Here is a 9,031-nt window from a genome sequence, read left to right as displayed (position 1 = left end):
TTCAGAGTTGGAAACACGTGGGACGTGTGGCTGGCAGACGGAGGGCCTGAAGGGGACGCTGCGTGTGGAGGGGAATCAATTTCTGCTTTGAAGACAGAGCAGTTTCCACACCCAGGACAAAACGATTGCGCCTGTCCGCCATTCCTATTTCCAGTCACGGGTATTCGGTGGGGGTCTCAACATATGCATCACCCATTTCACAAAAGTCCACCCCTTCCAGCTCATCAAATGAACCGGCTCATCAGAACCTGGTCAGCCAATGGAATGGGGTTGGTGTCAGTGACATCCCAAATGCTGGTTTGCAAGGTTCCTTGCCGTCCTGCGGCTAGAGCTTCCCAGGGTGCTTAGGAGGGAGACCCTTCCCTGTTCTTGGATGGAGAAGCCAGAGGACCAGGGAGTGAAAGGTCTCTCTCCTGCCACAGCAGGTGGAAAGGCCCTTCTCCAGTCCATCCTCAGCCCATCCTTGTCTGTCTCTCAAGCCTGACCCCAGGCCTGCCTTCTGCATTAGCTCCCACCAAAACCCACATTCCAACCACAGCCCCTTCTCTATGTCCACAGAGCTGCTGGCATAACCAACCAGACCTGCCACAGCCGATGCCAGAACTGCTGACGGAGCCCAGGTCCAAGGTCTGTGCACTCAACCACTACGCAAACTGCCTCTGAGAAAACATAAACCGAGGGGAAGGGATAGAGTGTATTAGTTGGTTAGGGTTGCTGTAACAAAGTACCACAGGATACGTGGCTTATGGAACAGAAATTTATTTTCTCCCAGTTCTGGAGGCTGGAAGTTTGATCAATATCCTGGCAGGGCTGATTTTTTTCCCAAGGCCTCTCTCCTTGGCTTGCAAATGGCTGCCTTCTCCTTGTATCTTCTTGTAGTCTTTCAGCTGTGCATGTCTTTGTCCAAATTTTCTCTTCTTATAAGAATACCAGTCATATTGGATTCGGACCCACTCAAATAACCTAATTTTAACTAAACTATCTCATCTCCAATTGCAGCCACATTCTGAGATGCTGGGCATTCGGACTCCCACACGTGGACTTTAGAACAACACAGTTCAGCCCAGAGCAGGCAGAGACAGTGAAGGAGAGGAAGAGGACAACTGGTATTGCAGCTAGTGTGCTCAGGCCACATTTCCCCGAGGAGGTGATGTTGGAATGGAGGTCTATGAGAAGGGGGCCACCACAGAAAGATCTCAGGGAAGAGAAAACAGCAAGAACAGCCCTGGGAGTGGCAACAGAGAACAGTGACAGGATACACATCCGCTGGACATGTCTCCTGCCCACAGGTCTCAGAATTCCCCTCCGTGCCGTCCTCACCAGCGTAGCTCCTGCCAGCCGTGCTGGTGCCTCATGACCCCTCAGCCCGGCTGGAGTTGACAAAATTCAGAACTGAGCTCTCAAAACAAGCTGAACATTTGGATTATTTTACCGGGGAGCTTGATTTGGGCCCCTGTGTGACATGAGTCAGTTGGCATGTGTGACTGGGGGAAGCACAGGAAATGTTCTGCCCCACAAAATGACCAGCAGAGAAAGCTGATCTGCAGAGCTGAAGTTGGTCGCCTGGCAACAGGGAGCCCTGATACAGAAGGTGGGCCCTCCCGGGGCCTCAGGGTAAGTCCTTGTGACTCCTAGAAGGCCAGCTCGTCTGCGTGCGCTGCTCCAGCCAGACTTGAGCTAGAGGGAACTTGCTTTCAGTGTTGTTGCCATAGTTACTGCTATGGGACTCATGTTCCAGATTTCCCCACAGAATCCCACACTGCCCACCCGTGGCTCAGGGGCCTCAGAGACACGTTGCTCCCAGGAAGGCTTTTCTGGGAACTTTGCACTGGGCTGCACCATCTCTGCAAAGCTGCCTGTCCACTGTCGGCTCAGGCTTGCTCAGATCCACCATTTTTCACATGCCTGGGTTGCAGGCCTGGACCTTGGTTGGGAACGGGGGCCTGAGGGAGGCAACCAACCAATGTGTCTCTTGCACGTTGATGTTTCTCTCTCTCTTTATCCCTCCTTGCCCTTCTCTCTAAAAATAAACAAAATATTTTAATTTTATTTTAAGTACAGTGTTGTTTAAGTACAGCTTTCTGCCCTTTATCCCCACCCCAGTTCACCTCCCTAAAAATAAATAAAATCTTTAAAGAAAAAAAAGTCACACTCAGGTGCTTTCGAGAATGCTGGTTCCCACAGCCAAGGAGAGAGGTTGGGAGAAGTGTCTGATCTGAGGACCAGCACAAAAGACTGATGGAAAGGCACACAACACGGTCAGGCACTGGGTTGGTCAGGTTCCCCCCGACAGGAAAAGGAACTGACTGAGATGGTTTTGATACAGAGACCTGAAGGGAGGGAGGATGTCCAGGGCTGTGGGAATGCTCGTGAGGACCAACCTGGAATGGGGAGGCACCCAGAGATTAGCCACAGTAAGAAGCTCTTCCTCTCAGAGTCTCCTGGGCCCCAGGCCAATAGGGTACCATTTTCCAACTTTTCTGCTGCTCTCCCATCTCTGAAACGAGTACATGACACCTTTCTGGTTTGTCATCGTTACTTTTACTGCTACTATTTTTATACTCGCCATCATGGTGGGCAAGTGGTTATTGAACCCTGTGCCATGGGCTTTACGTGCATAATCTTGAGAATCTAGTCATATTTACCCCATCAGTTAGTCCTTTTTTTATTCCAAATTCATGGAGGGATAAAAAATAAAAACTCAAGAGCATTTAACAAGTGGGCCAAGTTCACACAGCTAGTAAGTGGAAAAGTTGGAATGTGAAACCAGGCAGTCTAATTTCTTGACCACCATAAGCACTGCTATGTACTGGTAACTACTAAGAAGTAGAAGATAACAAAGGTAGCAGGTGGGGTGGGGGTGCAGTTAACCACAGCAAAACTTAGAGTAAGTCACTGGTGATGTCGCAAGTGGGACCAGGCATCTCATGGTCCCACTTCCCTAATTTCTTCTTAAAAGCTCTCATGGGACTTGGTCTAGGTTTTATCTGGAAAACCATCCTCCCACACATCCCCTGCCTGCAGGGTCCCATGCAACAGTCACGCTCCCCAATTTCAGCAGGTTGGGGGTGGCATTGGGTTGCTCTCCTTGCCTGACTGAGCCATGCAGCCTTTTTCAGAACCTCCTCCTGAATTTCCATTCTGGTTTTGGTAGGGGAAAGCCCCTTCCACTAGCCTAAGAACGCCACGTAGGGAGATCTAACTTCCGCATCTGCTTCTGTAACCTGCTTCTGCCACGTAGCCTAAGAAGAAAGACGGGAGTATAAAAGAAAGACCTCTGCCACTGCTCGGGGCTCAGAATTTGGAGATCGCTCTCCTCTGGGCCCCCGCACGTAATAAAGATCGTGCTCCTGAGCCCCTCGGTGTCTGGTCGCTCCATTTTCTGTAACAGTTTGACCCTCTTGGTTGCTTCTTTGTCCTCCTACTCAGCAATTGCTCGAGTTTAATCCAGGTTGGGAGCCTGAGATTTCTCTTGGGACCTGAGGTTCCTGCACTGGGTGGCCCCTTCTCCTCCCACTCTCCTCTACTTCCCACCTTGTGAGCCCTGCCAGTTTCCCTGGTCCCGCTCAGAGCCTCGTCCAGTGTGCCTACGGTGTGTGTCACCTAACCAAGTGTTAGGTTGGTTCTGTCCTCAATCCAACTTCACACATTCCACGCAACTTTCTGAAACTCCATTTTCCAGCAGCAGAAGAGCCCCTAGGCAACATCCCAGGACCTGTCTGCCTTCCTCCTGTGCCTCCAATTGCCCCTGCGCAAGACCACCCTGCAGGTACATCTGCCCCCGCTGGCCCTCAGGCAGAAGGGGCTGAAGTGCCTTCAGCTCAGCTCTCTGACCTGAGCTGGGTGGGATTGAGCAAGGCTTCCGCTGCTCACGTGCAGGAGCCCCGTGCTCCCTCCCAGCTGCCTGTGTGATGACTCACTGCCCTCAGGCCCTTGACTCTACCCTGCAGCCCTCGTCCAAGCCCCACCTCGGGCTTTACTTCAGGAAGTGACTTTTGAGAATAGTAAAATACTTTTCACCTACAGGGAACAAGAATGACAATCCCCAATGTTGTTAATAACAGACACATGCGCACACAAGTGACACCCCACAATCAGGCTTGTAAGGAAGGGCATAGGTAGCAGTTTCCTGGTGAAGGTGGCCAAGTGTGTTAACTACTTGTCTCCATTATGCCCACAAATAGAGAAAGTGCTTCAGATCGGATGGGAAAAGAACAAGGGCAGGCCAGAAGAGTGTGAGTCTGAGACAAATTGCATGTCTAAGAGGAGAAAAATCCAGCTACTTGAAGAGCCATCAAGTTTCTCTCTTTCTTTTTAAAGATTTTATTTATTTTATTTTTAGAGAGAAGGGAAGGAAGGAGAGAAACATCAATCCATTGCCTCTCATAGCACCCGGGCCAGAGACCAAACACACAATACAGGCGTGTGCACTGACCGGGGTAGAGCCAGCACCCCTTCGCCTTGCCTGACACCCAGCCAGCCGAGCCACACTGGTCACAGCTGGGGACCATAAAGTTTCTGTGCCCAGACAAATCATGCCCTAGGATGTAGACTGCAAACTTTTTAGTGATAACACATTTTCAGACACATCTTAATATCAACCCTAATTTTAAAATATTTTTAAATAGTTCTATTCATTTTAAGTTAAAATTGATTTAACATATATTTCTTATAAAGTTAACCTATGAGGAAAAATTGCTATTTTGATGAATACCAAAATCTGAAATAATCAATATAAGCATAACCATTGCAATCTCATATCAAGCTCAACATTTAATTTACTTGTAGCTATTATTTAAGTTGCAAAGAGTAAACAAATATTTCTTAAAAGCTTATCTTGTCATTTTTATATGTATACCACATTTTTTTGCATTTTTCACAGATGTTGCATTTTTTAAATTGCACATTTTAATTATAGTTGCCATACAGTATTATACTAATTTCAGGTGTACAATACAGTGGTTAGACATTTACATAACTTGCAACATGATCATCCCGATAAGTCCAGTACCCATCAGACACCAGAACACTTTAAAATTTCCAAATCAATTTACTGTTAGGACAATTGAATTTCTTGTTCTAGGTACAAAAGTCAGATGTGAAATACACAATGCTTGTTATTAGCAGTAGAGCCTCGTGGCAGCTTACACATGTGTTTGTGAAAGCTCGCTGAGGCCCAAGAAGAGCACGGGCCAAATTCATGCTTCTGAGCCTGGGTGGCAGCTGAGCGGGCACCACGCTCTTGGAATGGACATCAGAAGCCGGTGCAGACCCTCCACCGCCCTAATCAATGGCATGCAATTAACTAGTCTATGGTTCTCCAGTCAGATGAGGGACTGGGGTGAGGGGTGCTAGTGATTTCAAAGGCGCACAAAATTTCACTTCAAATTTCTGTTAGGAAAAGAAGAAAGAAGAAGGAAAGGAGGGAGGGTCCAAAGAGCTTTGTCCCAAAATGAGGATCAAAAATCTGTCATCAAAAGTTTATGTGCCACTGGTTTCCACTGTGTTATAATTTTGGCAGCTAACAACTGCATGTTTGTGTTTTTAGTTATAGGTTTAAAAAAGTTTTAATGTATTCTAATGAAATTTAAGAATATTTAAAATATAAAATTTAAGTCAATTTGAAATATAAAATTCAAATCAGATATGTTTAAAAGATGAAATACAAGTCACTAGTAACCTCACAATCACTCCAGGTAATCTGAAAACTCAGGCAAGATTTAAGAAGATGACCAGAGGTGACCATAACACAGTGGTGTGCATGGTTTTGTGGAGAGCGCATAGGCCTCTGAATGTACTGGTGCGGCTTCAAATGGTAACTCACTAGCTACCTAAGGTCCTGCAGTTAGCACCTTATTAAACACACCACCGCAGGTTCATCATCTGTAAAGCAGGTAGAATGCCACGTGCCTCCAACTTGTTGGAGGGATTGAGTGAGTACATAACTAACGCACCCATATAAATGTTAGTTCTCCTCTCTCCTGTTTCCCATAATGCAGTAAACTAGACTGGACTTAGAGAAATCATGGCTACCCACAGCAGCCCCACCTTTGACTCATTTCTCTAGAGGCAAAGATGAACTTGCATTTCGTCATCCACATCGACACCTGGCCTTCCATGCTGCCAACAACACATTTGCAAGACAGTCCACAGGCCCTGGACAGAAACATTCAATGCAAATGGAGGCCTTCTTTTAGAGAGAAAAATGACAGAACATGAGTGGGGCAGACCACTCCAGGCCCTGGCTCCGCCACCCCAGGAGCACAAGAGTAATTCGGCAAAGGACAGGAGGAACTTCTCTCGTCTTCCTGGGATTCTCCCTCCTTTTCTCTCTCTCCCCAGCCCAGCTCAGGAAGGAGGAGAAAAATAATCAGAGTTAGGAAGACAGAAAGCATCTCCCCATACTTTGATCAAGAGAGTGAAAGTAGCCCTGGCTGGTGTAGCTCAGTGGATTGAGCACAAGCCTGTGAACCAAAAGGTCGCGGTTCGATTCCCAGTCAGGGCACATGCCTGGGTTGCGGGCCGGTTCCCAGCGGGGGACTCACGAGAGGCAACCATACATTGATATTTCTCTCCTTCCCTTCCTCTCTAAAGATAAATAAATAAAATATTAAAAAAAAAAGAGAGTGAAAGTAAGCATCTCATAGCTTACTAAACGCAACAGTCAAGATGCCCTGCTGTGCAAGTGGTGTCAGTCACGCCATGTGTTAGCCACACCAGTGTGTTAGTCTTGGCATTCTCTGCTTCCTGTGAGTTTCCACCATTGGATCTACCAAAAGCATTTACTCATAAGGATGAACATTTAGTGTGGGTCTCCGGGCCAGGTGTCCCACTTCAGATCATTGCCTAAAAGAAATAGTGCTGAGCTATGAGGGAAATAAGTCAGACCTGCCTCTGCTTGTCTGAACCTTTGGGTTCCAGCACACATGCCTTTCAGATGCTATTGATCCCTAATAAGCTGGGTTTTTCATCTTTCAGTTTCAGAGGTCTGAACCAATCACGCCCTGGAAGGAGATCTGTTTCAAAGCACTCCTCTCTGCCTGGGTCCTTGGGATATGAAGGGCTACATTCTGTTTTGGTAAATTCTGTTCAGCTAGGGGTTCAAGGCCAAGAATAGTTAAAGCTGGAGACCAGAGGCTGGTAAGAGATTTGCTGAGATCCCCATAAGAGGTCTTTTCCCAATATTAAGCCTTTTTCATGACTCGTATTTCATGCCCTTTCCAGGCCTTGATATCCCAGGAAGTATTTGCCTTTCAAGAGGTCTCTTCCTTTGCTCTCTTGGGTCAGCTGTGGGCTAACCTGACCTTGTTTAGTTTGGACCAGTCAGACTTTGTGGCTGCCTGCTCACCTTTTATTTCACTCTTGTAGAGCTGGTGAGTGCTTTTTTGAAATGGCCTTGAAAAAGGTTTATGGTTTTTTTGTTTGTTTTAAATGTTTTTTTTAAGATTATATTATTTATTGTTAGAGAAAAGGGAGGAAGAGAGGGAGAGAAACATCAATGCGTGGTTGCCTCTCGTGTGCCACCTATTGGTGACCTGGCCCACAACCCAGGCATGCGCCCTGACTGGCAATGGACCTGTGACCCTTTGGTTCACAGGCCGGCATTCAATCCACTGAGCCATCCAGCCAGAGCTGTTTATCTGTTTTAGAACACAACCTCTTTATTTCTTCTTGAGACATACAATAAATTTTCATTTGGGGTGATGAGGATGAGCCAAGTACTCAAGACAATGGCTAGCTCTTTTCCATTTGTTCCAATGGAGGAAGAGGAAATTGAAACTCTACTGTTTTGGCCTATTAATATTCAGTTTAACAAACAGTGGCTGGTGAGGGCCATTCCCTGGCAGCTTGTTGGGCCAACCAGTACCTATATCTTTTGGTCTTGGGCCTCTCGAAGTTCACCACGGACAGAGGCCCTCTCAGAGTGTCCAGCCCATTTGCGGGCACTCACACCAATACTCGCCTCACCTTGTGACGGGCTCTTCGGGGAACCCGAATGCCTGTGGGGCTACCACAACACCAGGGTTTCCGAGGACGTGGTGGGCAGTTATTGTAGGGTTTAGCTCCCATTTGACACTGTTCTCCAAGCCCACCTGCAGGTGGTGACAGCTTCTGGGAGATGTCACTGTCGCCACACCTGCCTTCATCTGGATCTTTTCTCATTTTCCTTCTTGTCTCAGCAATTTCTCCTCTTAAAACGACTTCTTGTTTTCAGGGGATGCATATTCGGCTAGTTCTTAAGGAAATAGTTGATGACTACCCACAGATTTCTTCACAGAAACCAGGTCACCTGGGACTCCAAACTCCTCTACCGACTGCGTGAGGATGAGCTCCAGGTTCTTTGGGCCGGCGTTTTGTGTCCTTCCCCAGCTTGTAGCTGCTGTGCCACCAGTGCAGGCATGGCATCAGGCCAGCCAGCGGAGCTTCCCACCAGCGCTGCCGGCGGACGGATGACAGTGCCTGATGCTGGAGAGCAAGGGTGAGCCTGGCCTTGAAAAGTTTCACAGACTCTTTCCCTGTTCTCGGTTTGCTTGCTGTGTTGCAAGAATGTGACTCAACAGCCTCCACACCCTGATGACTCAGCCCAGCTTTAATGAGTGGTGTTTTCCAGGCCTTCCCTGGGCGGTTGTCCAGGTGCTGCCTAGGCTGGGGCGCTGCCCTTGGAGCCAGGATGGGAGTTAAAACTGCTCCCCACAGGCAGGCAGAGGCAAAGACAAGGTGAATTTGGGGTTGTTCCATTCTCTAACAGTGCAGTTTCTCTTGGCCCTTCCAAGGCCCAGCCTAAGAGATATAAGTTAGATGTTAGAGCTTCCGTAGTGGGATCAGTTTTGAAGGAATCTGGCAGAGTGATTTCCTCTTACTTTGAGAAAAAGATGGTTACTAGGGGTTACCTGAAAAGTAATCAACATTATCTTTAATTAATTGGTCTTTGATTTGTGGGGGTTTCAATTTGCTGGAAGAAGAAAGAGCTGACTATTAAGAAAATCATATAATTAGCAAATCAGAGTATTTCAGAATCTCTGGCACAGAA

At 47.4% G+C, this 9,031-nt stretch overlaps 1 pseudogene; it reads right to left on the bottom strand.

The window, feature by feature from the left end:
* Positions 1-7,809: 7,809 nt before the first annotated feature.
* LOC118992505 (39S ribosomal protein L9, mitochondrial-like) lies at positions 7,810-8,739 on the bottom strand (annotated as a pseudogene).
* Positions 8,740-9,031: the final 292 nt, after the last annotated feature.

This window comes from Sturnira hondurensis, unplaced genomic scaffold (assembly GCF_014824575.4).
Source record: "Sturnira hondurensis isolate 20B ecotype Veracruz unplaced genomic scaffold, ASM1482457v3 Scaffold0008196, whole genome shotgun sequence".
NCBI lineage: Eukaryota > Metazoa > Chordata > Mammalia > Chiroptera > Phyllostomidae > Sturnira > Sturnira hondurensis.
Note: the sequence above shows the minus strand (reverse complement) of the source record. Positions and strands in the feature narration are given on the sequence as shown.